The sequence below is a fragment of the Aotus nancymaae genome, unplaced genomic scaffold, assembly GCF_030222135.1.
Source record: "Aotus nancymaae isolate 86718 unplaced genomic scaffold, 86718_ANA_hifiasm-v0.15.2.pri h1tg000016l, whole genome shotgun sequence".
In the NCBI taxonomy this organism is placed as follows: domain Eukaryota; kingdom Metazoa; phylum Chordata; class Mammalia; order Primates; family Aotidae; genus Aotus; species Aotus nancymaae.
Genome location: NW_026988428.1, coordinates 47,339,996 through 47,357,039, shown reverse-complemented (window position 1 = coordinate 47,357,039; position 17,044 = coordinate 47,339,996). Strand labels below are relative to the sequence as shown.

The 17,044-nt window shown below is 41.7% G+C and overlaps 1 pseudogene; it reads right to left on the bottom strand.

The window, feature by feature from the left end:
• Positions 1–5,220: 5,220 nt before the first annotated feature.
• On the bottom strand, positions 5,221–7,078 carry LOC105711960 (polyadenylate-binding protein 1-like; annotated as a pseudogene).
• Between the last annotated feature and the right edge of the window lie 9,966 nt (positions 7,079–17,044).

The following is a 17,044-nucleotide window of genomic DNA, read 5'->3' as shown; positions in this document are numbered from 1 at the left end:
GTGCTTGGAGGACACTCTCACCTCCCCTTTTTTTCCTGAAAGGAGATAAAAATCTAATATGAAAGATGCCCTCCCTACATCAGGAGGAAGGAAACATCACCAAGAGATGGGGAGTCTAGGCCAAGAGAAATCTACACAAACATGATGTTAAAGTAACCATCATCTTCCTTTGGTCTTCTCATATATGGTACGTACTTTTCCACAATTGTCTCTCTTTGTTCAATCAAGAATGTAAGCACTTAGGTTTTGCTACTCCTTTGGGTTTTTATTTTTCTATGGGGATTCCCAAGTATGTGTAAAAATCCATATGCATTTCTCTTGTAAATCTATGTCAATTCAATTCTAAGGTCCAGCCAGAAACAGTAAGAGGATGAAAATAGTTTTGCCTTCCCTGCGCAAAAATTATTCATGGGGCGATTGGTTTGCAGATGATATAGTTTTATGCATTGTAATTTAAATATATGTTGCATATGTACTTACCTATATATAACGTGTATTTATCTTTGAATACAAATGAAGAAAATTTTAAAAAAGCAAAAGGGGAATACATGAAGTTAGACTTGATTTAAAAAGAGAAAGAAATGCAAAGGAGTAGATTTGACTTACTTTTCCTGTTTCTTTATTCTCTAAGGCAAGAGCAAGTTAGGTTGATACATTCTTATCCCTTTATCTTTGTCATTTGTTTACTTATTTTGAGACAATCTCACTCTGTCGCCTAAGGTGGAGTGCAATGGCCCCATCTTGGCTCACTGCAACCTCCACCTCCCAGGTTCAAGTGATTCTCCTGCCTTAGACTCCCAAATAGCTGGGATTATAGGCACCCACCACTACACCCAGCTAATTTTTGTATTTTTAGTAGAGATGGGGTTTTGCCATGTTGGCCAGGCTGGTCTCAAACTCCTGACCTCAGGTGATCCACCCGCCTTGGCCTCCCAAAGTGCTGGGATTACTTATGGGCATGAGACACCATGCCTGGCCTAGTAACTTTTTTAATAGAAGCTGTAGAAAACTAGGACAGGATTTATTTATAGGTCTAGTTTATTCATTTTAATTGCTATGTAGAATTCCACTGTATGTGTTCTTTGCCTATTACTTCTTAAAACTGTATTTGGGAGATTCAATCATGCTGCATGTGCCAGTGTTGTCTACAGTTTTATTAGTTTTCTATTGAATGACTATACAACATTTTATTTCTCTATACTTCTGTTGATGGACGTTATGTTATTTCCATTTTTTGTTATAAGCAATGTTATGAAAATTTCTGAATTTGTTTTCTTATGTACATGTGCAAGAATTTCTCATGGGGCTGGGCACAGTGGCTCACACATGCAATCCCAGCACTTTGAGAGGCCAAGATGGGAGTATCACTTGAGCCCAGGAGTTCAAGGCCAGCCTGGGAAACATAGCGAGATCTCATCTCTACAAAAAATTTAAAAACTAACTGGGCATAGTGGCATGCACCTGTAGTCTTAGCTATTCAGGAGCTTGAAGTGGAAAGATCACTTGAGCTCAGGAGGTCAACGCTGCAGTGGGTCTTGATCGTTCCACTGTACTCCAGCCTGGGCACCAGCACAAGACCCTGCCTCAAAAGGAACAAAAAGATTTTCTTAATAGGGCAATGGGTTAATAACCCACTGGGATAATGAATCTAATGTGCAGCCAGGTTTTTAACTGAAGGGGAGTGGAATTGCTGGATTGTAGGGATTTTTCACTTTATTATATGGACTAAATTGCTCTCCAAAGTGGTTCTACCAATTTGACCTCCTCTGGTAATGCGTAAAAGTGTCCATTTTCCTACAAATTCAAATTTGACTTTAAAATGTTTGCCAATATGATGAGTATAAAATGGCCTCTCCTTTTTATTCTAATGTGAATTTCCCTGATTACTAGAAGGGATGAACATGTTTACATATGTTTATTGGCCATCTGCCTCTCCTGTTCCTTGAATTGTCTGGATAATGTAGAACAACGTAAGAGACCCAACATGCAGGACAACACCAATGTGAAAATGTAACTGGACCTCCACAGGCCTTGATGGTTATTTAAGTAGTATTTATTAAATTTAAGTAACTTTAAGTGAAATTTACGTGAGGAACTCATGAATGTAGTATTTAATAAAATGTATCATGAATGTATCACTTAATAAAATCTAAGTAATAATACTTGTCTTTTCATATCAAGAAGAATTTAAAGTTATTGAAGCTCCGAGAAATTTTAACATGGCTCTTTTGACAAACACTTCTTACTTTTTCTATTTATTTAAGATGGCATCTCACTCTGTTGCCAGACTGGAGTGCAGTGGTGTGATCTCGGCTCACTGCAAACTCTGCCTTCTGGGTTCAAGAGATTCTTCTGCCTCAGCCTTCTGAGTAGCTAGGATTACAGGTGCCCACCACCATGCCCGGCTAAGTTGCGCATTTTTAGTAGAGATGGAGTTTCACTATATTGGCCAGGCTGGTCTCGAACTCCTGACATCAAGTGATCCTCCTGCCTTGGCCTTCCAAAGTGCTGGGATTGCAGGCGTGAGCCACTGCACCCGGCCAACACGTCCTACTTTTTATGTTTCTGATTTAGCAATCAAAGTCAGGAACATGAACCCATTTTTCATTAAACAATGAACACATTTTATATTCTAACCAGTTCATTTAAGAAGAATGAAAAGCGACAGGGCACAGTGGCCCAACATGGTGAAACTGTCTCTATTAAAAAAAGGAAAAAAAGAAGAAGAAGAACAAAAAGCTTCTAGCAACAAGGATATGATCCTGACAACGATTGAATGTTTAAAAGTATTTAATTCTTAGGTTAAAGGAAAGGACTTAGAAAATCACAGGTGGGCGTTGGTGGCTGGGTGTTCTGCTCAGTGCTTCTAAAGCTGCAGTGTGCGAGACAACCGCTCACTCCAAAGATCTGTTCATCCAAATGCTGACACTCTCCTTTCCCAGTTCCCTACTATCCTCTGGCTCTTAAGTTGAGAAATATCAGAAGCAAAAAGTCAGAAATGATGCTATCTGTGATTTCACTGCTCCCTCTTTCAGACACAGACTGCACTTGCACGATGAGAGTCATCCACTTTCCATGGCATAATATAAGACTTCCGTTTCTGTATTTCTACTTTGTAACCAAAACTATCAAATGATATTTAGTATAGAATGACTTCAAATGAATATTTTTATCTATCTGTATATTTAATCTAGACATACTATCTGCCATACGTATATAAATATAGATAGGTAGATGGATGATAGAGATATGGCTGGAGATTTAGATAGATATAGGTGATAGGCTTGTTTTCCTTCTCTGTTTTTTCTAAGTCTTTATGACATGGAACTTCCCTCCACAAAGTATTTAAAATGTTGTTATCAATTAGCAATTTACCCTTGACTTCATGTCTTTTTCTTAAATTCTATTTCATACCTTTTAATCATAATATTTATTTGGTTTTCTGATGTGATATTTTTCCCCAAAAGAGAAATTGGCTTAGCACAAATCACTAACTTTATTATTATTATTATTATTATTATTGAGACAGACTTTTGCTCTGTAGCCCAGGCTAGAGTGCAGTGGCACAATCTTGGCTCACTGCAACCTCCACCTCCCCAGTTCAAGCGATTCTCCTGGCTCAGCCTCCTGAGTAGCTGGTATTACAGGTGCGTGACACCACTCTCAGCTAATTTTTTGTATTTTTAGTAGAAACAGGGTTTCGCCATGTTGGTCAGGCTGGTCTTGAACTCCTGACCTCAAATGATCTGCCTGCCTCGGCCTTCTGAAGTGCTGGGATTACAGGTGTGAGCCACTATTTTTGAGACAAGCTCTCGCTGTTTCAAAAGGCTGGAGTGTGGTGGTGCAATCATGACTCACTGCAGCCTTAACCTCTTGGGCTCAAGTGATCCTCCCACCTCAGCCTCCTGAGTACCTGGGACTGCAGGCGTGCAGCACTATGCCCAGCTAATTTTTGTATTTTTCATTGAGATGGGGTTTCTCCATGTTGCCCAGGCTGGTCTCACAATTCCTGGGATCAAGTGATCCACCCACCGTGACCTCCCAAGGTGTTGTGATTACAGGTGTGAGCCACCACGCCCGGCACCAACTTCATTATACCAGCCTATATTTTCCTTTCCTTTCTATTCTTCCCTCTTTCCCTTCCTTCCTTTCCTCCTTTCTCCCCTTTTTGTAATCTTTTGTAACTGCTGAAATGATCACAAATGATCACATGTATTCCTTGCTATAGTGCAAGGTACATTGGGATAACAGAATCTATGCGGTAGATAGTAGCCATATATAAGTCAGAGGGTCCCTCTATTACTTTTGTTATTCATTGAGTGAAGGTTTTGTTGGCTCTACAATTAATTAGGAGATACATGCATATTATGCAAATTAATATAGTATCAAATATATACAGTGGGGGGAAAAAGTCTGCCTTACTCGTCAGCTTCCTGCCTAAGGGACAATCTCTGTTGCCTGTTCCTTAACACATGTATTTTAAAAGCAAAATCCTCTGCACATGGTTAACAAAATGGAGTGGAATTTCAGGGTGATATTATGTTTCTCATTTAATGCAAAGAAAAAAGCATATACACTCAAATACCCTTCTGGCATTTTCTTTTTCCTTCTTTTTTGAGATGGAGTCTTGCTGTCACCCAGGCTGGAGTGCAGTGACATGATCTCAGCTCACTGCAACCTCCACCTCCTGGGTTCAAGTGATTCTCTTGCCTCAGTCTCCCGAATAGCTGGGATTATAGGTGTGCGCCACTGCATCCAGCTAATTTTTGTCTTATTTATTATTTTTTCACTGTTTAAAGAATTTTTATTACAGCAAGAATTTTATAATCCAAATTACATTTCCTTGCTCAGTTATCAATTGTTACTTAAAACAGAACTGACATTTTGAGCTATTCCACAGTAAATAATTACACAATTAAAGGAAAGAATGCTTTAAATTTTTGTGCTTTACTGAAAATTCTTTTCCCAGGGTCTATAAAACATCAATTTGTTTTTACATTTTACTATTTTGTGTGTGTGTGTGTGTGTGTGTGTATGTGTTTAAATCAATAAGTAATCTAGAACTAGCATTATGTTTGCTAGACCTGACATTTGCTCAGACAACAAGGTTCAAAGTTTCCTTTCCTTTATTTATTTGCAATTTTTTCCATAATATTTACATTTTTCAATGTTTAGATATTTTTCTTTGGTGAAGTATAAGTTTCTTTTCGTGGTCCCTGATCAATTTTCGCCAGTTGGAACAGTGGTGGAACTGTTAACTGCGTTCTGGGCAGCCTCTTTAGCTTGGTGGGCTTGTAGTACAGCTAGAGCTTCATCAACCTTAGAACAGAGTGACTCTGGAGACTCAAACATAGGAAGAAGTTCTGAACATCAGTCTCCGACAACATGCCAGTGATTTTACCAGCAAGAGCAGGGTGTATGGCTTGAATAAGAGGAAACAGCCGTTCACCCAACATTTGCTTTTGCTCTTGAGGAGGGGCAAATGCCAACATGGAGGCAATCAAAGGTTCCTGACCTTGTACATGAACAGCAGGCTGCTGCATTGTAAACTGTAGCTGTGCATGAAGATGTTGCTGAGGATTTCGAACTCCAGGAGTAGCTGCAGCTGCAGCTGCAGGATGTGGACCCATTGTCTGTGTTGATGTGTTAGCAACATACTGTGTTGACATGACTCGTGGAACCTGTGAAGAAGCTGGTCTCATAGTACTAAATGGTGGTCTAGAAGCAGCTGGGCCGATAGCACCTGGCATATTTTGGAATGGATGAGGTCTGGCACCCTGAGCAGTCCAGCGTGGATTGGTCTTAGCTGAGCAATTTGGCTAGGAGGAGAGTATGCAGCACGGTTCTGAGTCTGTGGGATAGCTGCCATGAAGTAACCTGAAGGTGGTGCTGGCTGGTAGGGGTTGATTACAGGGTTGGGCACAGCTTGTACACTTGCCATTCTCTGTATAAACTGTTAGTGAGGTGAGCCTGGCGCAATCCTTTGTGCTGAGCTAAAGTTACATACAATGGCTTTGTGGCCACAATTCTACCGTTCATTTCTGTAACTGCTTTAGTGGCTTCTTCTGGTGAGGAGAAACAAACAAAACCAACCCCTTTGCTGAGACCACTCTCCATCATAACCTTTGCACTAGTGATTGTACCAAATGGAGAAAACTCTTTCTGGAGACATTCATTCATCAATACCATCATCAAGATTTTCCACATAAAGATTAACACCGTGGCATCTGGTGATCTTATCTTGCTTCATCTGTTCAAATTTGCACTTAAGTTCCATCTGCCGTTCCACTTTTTTCTGAGCTCGACCAACGTAAATTTGTTTTCCATTGAGGTCCTTTCCATTCATCTCATCCACAGCTTTCTGTGCATCCTCATGCCTTTCAAAGCTTACAAATCCAAATCCTTTGGATTTTCCACTTTCATCAGTCATTACTTTTACACTTAAGGGAAGCCCAAACTTGCCAAAGAGATCCTTAAGGCGCTCATCATCCATGTCTTCTCCAAAATTCTTGATATAAACATTGGTGAACTCTTTTGCCATAGCTCCAAGTTCCGCTTCTCGTTCTTTAAGAGACTTAAATCTTCCAATACATACTTTGCAATCATTTAGGAGGATTCCATTCATTTTTTCAACGGCTCTTTCATCTCCTTCCTGTGCCTCAAAGTGTACAAATCCATAGCCCTTGGAACTATTTTCATCACAAACCACCTTACATGAAAGGATGTTACCAAAAGCAGAAAATGTATCATACAGTGCTTTATTCAATGGATCTGTCCAGATTTTTAATGAATATGTAGCCCTCTCCACTTTTTCGAAGTGATGGATCATGCTGAGACCACAGGATACGAACTGGCTTGCCTTTTATAACATCGAAATTCACGGTGTTCACAGCAAGCTCCGAGTCCACCGGCTGCTGAAAGTTTACAGATGCGTAGCCCAAGGAGTGGCAAATGATCAAGTCCCTGCAGACCCGGATGGAGAGGATGGGCCCGCGGGGCTGAACTTCTCGTAGAGCATCGCCTCGGTCACGTCGGGGTGGAGGTCTCCCACATAGAGCGAGGCCATGGGGGCGCTGGAGTTCAACTCTGCACGGTTGGCCGTAGGGCCACAGGCCACGACCTTCCCGTGAGAGGAGGACAGCAAGTGCCAGGGCTGGAACCAGCTGCGAGTAGAGTTGCGGCAAGCGCAAGCGCAGAGGGACAAAAATCAACCGGAATCGAACGCTAGTCAACTGCCACAGAACGGCGTCGATCCGCTGCTGCTGGCTTCCGGCTCCCGGCTTCCGGCTCCAGCTTCCGGAGGGGAGCGAGGATGGCGGTGTTGGGTCCAGGTATCGGGAAGGACTCGGTCTCGTGAGATCCTTCTTGGCTCTGCTTCGGGGTCGCGGGCGGACAGTTCGGCCTCAGCTCCTTCACCGGGTTATTTTATAAAAGAGGAAGGGAAAAAAGTCTGGCGTAGGAGACGCGGAGTTTTGCAAATTGTTTTTGGCGGGAGGAGGTTTGAAAAGATTTTTTTCAAAGGCGTTTTTTTGATTTTTAAAATAATAAATATGTTTTCTGAGCCCAGAGCACACACTCCGCACTCTCAGCACTAACCGCGGGAGAGAAGGGACTAATTTTTGTATTTTTAGTAGAGACGGGATTTCGCCTTATTGGCCAGGCTGGTCTCGAACTCCTGACCTTAGGTGATCCGCTAGCCCTGCTGGGATTACAGGCGTGAGCCGCCACACCCACCTTTTCTTTTCTTTTCTTTTTTCCCCTTTCTTTCTTCCCTTTTCTTTCTTCCTTTCCTTTCGGTTCTTTCCTTTCCCTCTTCTCCCCCCTCCCTCTTCCCCGCTTCCCCTTCCCCCCTTCTCCCTTCCCCCCTTTCCCTTCCTCCTTTCCCCCCTTTCCCTTCCTCCTTTCCCTTCCTTTTTCAGAAACAGGGTCTTGCTTTGCTATCCCAGCTGGCGTGCAGTGGGATGATCATAACTGACTGCAGTCTCCATCTCCTGGGCTCTGGCCATCCTCCCACCTCAGTGTCCCATGCAGCTAGGACTACAGAACTGTGCCACCACACCCAGCTAATTCTTCCATTTTTCTTGTAGACACAGGGTCTTGCTATGTTGCTGCAGCTGGTCTGGTTAACTCCTGGCCTCAAACCATCTGCCCACCTCAGCTCCTCAAAATGATGGGATTACATGTGTGAGCCACCATGCTTGGCCTCTGGCATTTTCTACTAATCCTTTCTGCACACACTTTGAGTGGTTCTCCAGGTGAGTAGATCTCCAACATCAATATCTCAGCATCACCTGGGAACTTGCTAGACCTGCAGTTCTTAGGAGTGCCCCAGACCTATTGAATCAGAAACTCTAGGGGAGGGGCCCAACTATCTATGTGGATTTTTGTTTGTTTGTTTTTGAGACAGGGACTCTCTCTGTTTCCCAGGCTAGACTGCAGTGGTATGATCAAAGACCACTGCAGCCTCAAACGCCTGGGCTCAAGTGATCATCCTGCCTTAGCTAGGATTATAGGTGCACAACTACGTCCAGCTAATTTAAAAATATTTTGTAGAGACAAGGCCTCGTTTTGTTGCCCAGACTGATCTCAAACTCCTGTCCTCAAATGATCCTTTCATCTTGGCCTCCAAAAGCACTGTGATTATAGGCAGTGAGCCACTGTGCCTGACCTATCTGTGTTTTAACATGCTCTTCCGGTGACTCTGATGCTTGCTAAAGTTGGAAAATCATTGTATTGGAATACTAATACTTAAGCCCTATCCCAGACAAATGAATAGAATCTCAAATGTGGAGTAACTAAAAAATTTCCTCAGGTGACCGTAATGGGTAGCTAGCTTTAAGAATCTGGGCTGGTCTAACTAAAATGCATCTCCAGTTATGTCTCTTCTCAAGGTTTTCTGATTCTCTGCCTTTTCATGCTGTTTGATCTACCTTGGGTGCCCAACTTTCATTCCCACTAACGGGTAAGAAAGCTGAGATTCAAAGAGATGAAGTTACTTCTTCCAGAAAAGAACCTGGATGTTGGCAGAGCTAGTTCACAAAACCAGTGGGTTTTCAATCCCTGGTCAGTGCACTTTGTTTTGCCATGCTGCCACCTCTAGTGATTTGTGTGCAAATAAGCATCTTCAGATAAGCTCTAAGTATCTTCAGTGATTTATAGATGTCACTTAGTAGATGAGGTCCAAATGTAGGGGAATGAATGAATGAATGAATGAATGAGTACAGAACCTCTGCTGCTTCAAGTAAGAGTTCAACCATTTACCACAGATGGGCAGAGCTGCATCAACAACATGTTGACCATACTGCGAGTCAGTCATTGAGCATTAAACTTGACGGAAGTCCGGGCATTTTGGCTCATGCTTGTAATCCCAGCACTTTGGGAAGCCAAGGCGGGAGGATTGCTTGAGCCCAGGAGTTTGAGCCCAGTCTAGGCAACATGGTAAAACCCCATCTCTACAAAACAAACAAACAAAAAAACCAAAAAGTTATCTGGGCATGGTTGCATGGGCCTGTAGTCCCAGCTATCTGGGAGACTGAGGTAGAAGGATTACTTGAGTCTGTGAGGTGAAGACTGCAGTGAGCCGTGATCATGCCACTGAACTCCAGCCTGGGTGACAGAGTGAGACCCTGTCTCCAATAAATAAGCAAGCAAACAAACACATGAAAAACCAAGGCTATAGAGCATCCAGAAAAGATGGTGTTCATGGTCTCAAGGGATAACTACAACATCCAGCATTAGCACTTTTATGAATGGACTTTAATCTCTAATGCTATGGTGCTTCTAAGAGACTCATAATTAACTGTTGGTGGTGGCATTGATTGATTAATTGATTGATTGAGACCGAGTCTCACTCTGTTGCCCAGACTGGAGTGCAGTGGTGTGATCTCAGTTCACTGCAACCTCTGCCTCCCGGGTTCAAGTGATTCTCGTGTCTCAGTCTCCTGAGTAGCTGGGACTACAGGCGTGAGCCACTATGTCTAGCTAATTTTTATATTTTTAGTAGAGATGGGGTTTCACCATGTTGACTAGGCTGGTCTTGAACTTCTGACCTCAGGTGATCTGCCCGCCTTGGTCTCCCAAAGTGCTAGGATTACAGGCATAAGCCATCGCATCTACCCAGTGTTATCAATTTAGTTTACGCTGTCCTGGGGTTTGCCGCCAATTGCTTCTATTTTCTATCTGTAAAATAAAACAACTGGTACTGTTTCTATCTCACAGATAAATTTTTTTTTTTGTCTTTTTTAAGACAGGATCTCACTCTTGTCATCCAGGCTGGAGTGCAGTGGCACGATCACAGCTTCCTGCATCCTCAACTTTCTGGGCTCAAGCAATCCTCCCACCTCAGTCTCTTGAGTAGCTGGGACCACAAGTGCGAGCCCACACCCAGCTAATTTTTGTAGAGATGGGTTTTCACCATGTTGTCCAGGCTGGTCTTGGACTCTGGTTTCAAATGATCCTTCTGTATTGGCTTCCCAAAGTGCTGGGATTACAGGCATGAGCTACCGCATGTGGCCTACACACACAGTTGGAATGAAAGAAAACTCCTCTGAACATGAGTTTGGATGCTTCAGCAGAAATATGCAGTGCAACTAACTCTGAGGTAGTGGTTGTATTTTTACTATAAATCAAATTCAGCTGTAAAATTACCCCCTTTTACTCCATAAAAGCAAACATTTGGCTCAGAGGTTTTTTTCTTCTTTTTATTTGTTTTTGAGGCAGGTTCTTGCTTTGTCATCCAGGCTAGAGTGCAGTGGTAGATGGCTTCCTGCAGCCTCTACCTCCTGAGCTCAAACAGTCCTCCCCACTTAGCCTCCTGAGTAGCTCGGACTATGGGTATGTGCCACCATGGCTAATTTTTAATTTTTTGTAGAGACTGGGTCTCACTGTATTGTCCTGGTTGGTATCGAATTCCTGGGCTCAAGCAGTCCCCTCTGTCTTGGCTTTCCAAAGTGCTAGGACTACAGGCATGAGCCACTGCACCCGGCCTCAGAGTTTTCAGACCAGTCCAAAATTTGCTCCTTTTTTGAAATTTGCATCACTGACTTCACTTAAAAAATTACATGTCAAGACGAGTTGTAGGACGAAGTTGGATATCATGATTGAGAGCAAGCTCTGGAGCCTAACATTCTGGGTTTGAATTCAGGCTCTTCAGTTTAATAGTGGTGAATGCTTGGGCACAATGTGTAGATCTGTCAAGTATTGAGAGACCTGCTGATTACTAATGAGATGTATGGGCCATTTATCTTTTTCTTCTGGGCTGTTTCTACTTATTTCTTTTGCTTATTTTTCTATTAGATATTTTTCTTTTTGAATCACAGCTATTCATATATTCTGAATTCCAATTCTTTGTCAGTTATATTTGCTATATACATCTTCTATTTGCGGTTAATCTTTTCCCTCTCCTAATGGTGCCTTTTGATACTGTCAAATTTATTAATTTTTCTTTTCTTTTCTTTTTTTTTTGGGTAGAGACAGGGTTTTTTTTTTATTGTATTTTAGGTTTGGGGGTACATGTGAAGAACATGCAAGATTGTTGCATAGGTACACACTTGGCAGTGTGATTTGCTGCCTTCCTCCCCTTCACCTATATCTGGCTTATGTGGCCCAGGCTGGTCTCAAACTCCTGGCCTCAAGCAATCCTCCCACCTTAGCCTTCCAAAGTTCTGGGATTACAGGCGCGAGCAACTGTGGCCCCTCCTCTTCCAGCTTCTTCTTTTTGTGTGTGAAATTTATCAACTTTTCCTTGTGACTTCTGCCCATTGTGTCTTTTAAAGGAAATCTTTCGGCTAGGGGCAGTGTCTTATTACAAAGTGCTGTAATCCCAGCACTTTGGGAGGCAAAGGCGGGCGGATCACCTGAGGTAAGAAGTTCAAGACCAGCCTGGCCAACATGGAGAAACCCTGTCGCTACTGAAAATACAAATATTAGCCAGGTGTGGTGGTGCACGCCTGTAATCCCAGCTACTCAGGAGACTGAGGCAGGAGAATTGCTTGAACCTGGGTGGTAGAGGTTGCAGTGAGCCGAGATTGTGCTATTGTACTCCAGCCTGGGCAACAGAGTGAAACTCCATAAAAAAAAAAGAAATATTTTTCTATCTCAAAGTTATCAAGTTATTTTTCATATATGTGTGATATATAAAAAATAATGTATAAACATTAATTTATGAATATGAATATGTGAAATTATATACTCCTATGAGTATATAATTTCTGTAATGTAAATTTTTTCATATTGTATGAATATTCACATATATGTGTGTGTGTATATATATGAGACAAGATCTCATTTTGTAGCCCAGACTTGAGTGCCTTGATGCAATCACAAGTCACTGCAGCCTCAAAGTTTTGGGCTCAAGCAATCCTCTATAGACCTTAACATAGTGTTTTAGGCTGGGTGCAGTGGGTCACCTGTAATCCCAGCACTTTGGGAGGCCGAAGTGGGGAGATCTTTTGAGGTCAGGAGTTCCAGACTGGCCTGATCAACATGGTGTAACCCTGTCTCCACTAAAAATACAAAAATTAGCCAGGCGTCCCTACACCAGCACTTTGGGCAGCCGAGGATCTTTTGAGGTCAGGAGTTCCAGACTGGCCTGGTCAACATGGTGTAACCCTGTCTATACCAAAAATAGAAAAATTAGCCAGGCATGGTGGTGTGCACCTGTAATCCCAGCTACTCAGGAGTTTGAGGCAGGAGAATCACTTAAACCTAGGAGGTGGAGTTTCCAGTGAACTGAGATTGTGCCACTGCACTCCAGCCTGGGTGACAGAGTGAGACTCCATATTAAAAAAAAAATAGTGTTTTAATTACTGTTTTCATGGTAACAAATGATTAAATATTAATAATTGGTGATGCTTGTGAATACTGATTTTTCATAGACATTTAAGCTGTCATTTTATATTTATAAAGGTCTTATGTTAGAAATTGTTGATACTGTATTAAACTTTATATTTTAGAAATTCTACTTACTAGTTATGGCTTTAAATCTCAAATTATTTTGTAGATCAAATAATATATCTCATAGGTAAGATTTTTTTATACAACACCTGATAGTTTCTTCAATTTGTAATTAATCTCAGTAACATCAAATTGTTTTTGTGGTAGAAATTTACTACCTGAAAAAATATTACTTTATTATTTAAAAATCTGCCTAAATAAAATATAAATCTGAAAAACAATACAAGATTTCATGAGTTTATTAATATAATTTTTTTTCAGATGGGGCCTTGCTCTGTTGCCTAGGTTGAAGTACAGTGGCACGATCATGGCTCACTGCAGCCTTGACCTCCTGGGCTCGAGTGATCCTGCCACCTTAGCCTCCCGAGTAGTTGAGACTGCAGGCATGTGCCACCATACTCGGTTAACTTTAGTATTTTTTGTAGAGATGGGGTTTCACCATGTTGCCCAGGCTGGTTTTGAACTCCTGGGCTCAAGCGATCTGCCTGCCTCGGCCTCTAAAACTGCTGGGATTACAGGCATGATGGTCACCATGCTTGGCAGATTTCATCAATTTAAATGTATGAGTGTTAAAGCAAGGGTGCTATTTAAGTTCTTCAGCTTCATTGTTAGAAATAAAAGGGAGAGTTGTTTGATTCATTCTTTTACTCTAGGACAAAACATAGTCTCTGTTGTGAAGTAAGAATTCACTCACGATATAGATACACCTTCCTGGCATCATGTTGATTAAAACATACTTTTAGAATATAATACCTCAAAAATATGTTTGCATGTATTTGTTATGATACAGATTTGCTTTGTTAGAGACTCAAAATTACAGTGGCTTATACACGATGAAAGTGAAAAAAATGTTCAAAGCTCCTTTTCTGCTAGAGTTTTATATTAAAGTGGAAAGAGGTAAACTAACAAATAAATATATTCAGTAACTGAATGAAACAAATTAGCTACTAAAAGTGGTATGGATGACACATTTTTATTCTAGAAAGAGAAAAAAGCTTATGTAAAAGTGCCCAAGAGAGCATGTTTACTGAACATATAATGAGGGAAGGCTAGAGCACTTGTTGAGGGGTGGAAGAAGACAAGACTGGAGAAATAGGTTGAGTCAGGCTGTGAAGGATCTTGTAATAACAATTTATAAAATGTTAATTTTAGCTGGATGTGGTGGCCCATGCCTGTAATCCCAGCACTTTGGGATACTAAAGCAGGTGGATCACTTGAGGTCAGGAGTTTGAGACCAGCCTGGCCAACATGGTAAAAACTCCATCTCTTCTAAAAATACAAAATTAGCTGGGCATGGTGGCACATGCCTGTAATCGCAGCTACTCAGGAAGCTGAAGCAGGAGAACTGCTTGAGCCTGGGAGGTGGAGGTTGCAGTGAGTCAAGATTGCACCACTGTACTCCAGCCTGGGCAACAAAGTGAGTCTGTCTCAAAAAGAAAGAAAAAAAAAGAGATTATATTATAGGCAACAAAATGCCACAGATGCCTTTAATTAGGATTGTGACCTGATAGTATTTATATTTTAGGAGTATGTATGTGTGTTTTCTTATTCTTTTTAAAAGACAGATCTCACTCTGTCACTCAGGCTGTAGTGTATTGGTGTGAACATTGCTCATTGCTGCTTCAGCCTCCCAAGTATCTGGAAATATAGCTGCATGCCACAATGCTTCACTAATTAATTTTTTTTTTTTTGTAAAGATGGGTCTCACTATGTTACCCAGGATGGTCTTGATCTCCTGGCCTCAAGTGATCTTCCTGCACTGGCCTTTCAAAACTCCTGGATTACAAGGCACAAGCCACGGAGGCTGACCTATTATTATTTTATGGCATTTTTCTTTCAATGAACTTGACAGTTGAGATTTAAAGTTTGTTGAAATTGGAAATAATCAATTAACTTGCACCCATGAAACTAAGGCAGGGCTGAGAATTGAGAGGCAGGGAAGACACACAGTTGTGGTCTGAAAATGAGGGAGAGGTGGTGGGGATGGAGGGAGAGGCCTTATTCTAGTAAGACTTGGGGATAAAAGGCACAGAATTTGGTATTAATTCAAGGAATAGGGAGAAATATGTTACAGATTGTAGCTTGGGAAATAGCTAGTGAAACCATTTATAGAGATTAAATATTTGAGAGGAAATAGATTTGTGTGTGTGTATATTTTGGAAGAAGACAATGAATACAGTTTTAGATAAGTGGTTTAAGTGCCCAAAAGACATCTAGGTGGGGCTAAAAGAGCCATTTGAGGACCTGTGACACACTGAAGATGCCAAGTCATATGCCAGACAACTTACAGCAAGCTGGACTTTAATTCTTTCTGAGCATACTAAAGATCTACAGCCATGAGTAGGTTAATGTCAGGGATATGTCCTAAGAAATACATCCTTACATGATTTTGTCATGCAAACATCTGTTGGAAATAAGAGCTCAGAGTTGAAAAGAAAATGAGCACTTAGGCCGGGCGCGGTGGCTCAAGCCTGTAATCCCAGCACTTTGGGAGGCCGAGACGGGTGGATCACGAGGTCAAGAGATCGAGACCATCCTGGTCAACATGGTGAAACCCCGTCTCTACTAATACAAAAAATTAGCTGGGCACGGTGGCGCGTGCCTGTAATCCCAGCTACTCAGGAGGCTGAGGCAGGAGAATTGCCTGAACCCAGGAGGCGGAGGTTGCGGTGAGCCGAGATCGCGCCATTGCACTCCAGCCTGGGTATCAAGAGCGAAACTCCGTCTCAAAAAAAAAAAAAAAAAAAAAAAAAAAAAGAAAATGAGCACTCAAATAAAGGATTTCTCAGCAAGGCAAATTTACTTCTGCGGAAGGGTGCTGCTCGCACTTTTGGCCACTGCGAGAGCACACCAAACAAAAGAGGGAAGGGGTTTCTATCCCTAATGCAGCCAGTCCCTGCTACTGTGTCTGGTCCCCATTGGAGTCAGACTACATAATCTAAGCTGATCCTGATTGGCTATTTCAAATGGAGCAGGGGTGGGGACTACAGTAGTGAGAAGAGCAGTTTCAGAACTAAGAGTGTCAAATAAGGAACAGATATGGGTTACAGATTGGGAACAGATGTGGGTTATAGAGTGGGAATGACTGGAAGGTTGTTTATTGTAACTAGGGGCAAGGAGGCACAAAGATTAAGGAAGTTAGGCTTTGAAAATAGAGAATAAAGAATGAAGGAGTTGAACAAGTGGAACCTTTGAAGAGGAACTCACTGTATTCAACACATTATAGAGTGCATGTACGCAAACCTGAATAGTACAGCCTACTACACACCTAGGCTGCATGGTGTAGGCTATGGCTCCTAGGATGCAAACCTCTATGTACAGCATGTCACTATACTGAATACCGTGGGCAACTGTAACATAAATGTAACTATTTGTGTAGCTAAACATAGAAAAGGTACAGTAAAAATATGATATAAAAGATTAAAATGGTACATCTGTGTAGAGCTCTTATGAATGGAGCTTGCAGGCCTGGTAGTTGGTCTGAGTGAGTGGTGAGTGTGAAGATCTAGGACATTACTGTAAACTACTGTAGACTTTGTAAACACTGTATACTTAGGCTACACTAAATTTATAAGAAAATGTTTTTCTGGCCATGCATGGTGGCTCACACCTGTAATCCCAGCACTTTGGGAGGCCAAGGCAGGTGGATCACCTGAGGTCAGGAGTTTAATACCCGCCTGGCCAACATATATAAAGTACTTAGTGTATGTACCTAGTGTGTAATACACACACACACACACACACACGAGGTGCTTTATATTTCATTTCATATTTACAACCAAACTTGTGAGATAAATTATCTCCATTTTATAGCAAAAGGAAGACTCAGAATGCTTTGGTGGCTTGTCCAAGGTCCTTGGTTAGAAGGTGCAGAGGCAATGTTTTAACACAGGTTTTGTCTGACTCCAAAACCTGGTCTTTCAACTACATAATGCTGTGTCTTAGAGTGGGTTTGTCTGTCTTCTGATAGTTCTTTATAAATTGACAGATAATAGTATGTATTTACCATGTACAATATATTTTGGAAGTATATAGTTGATTGACTAAAGCTAATTAACATATGCATTCCCTCACAGTTTTGTGGTGAGAA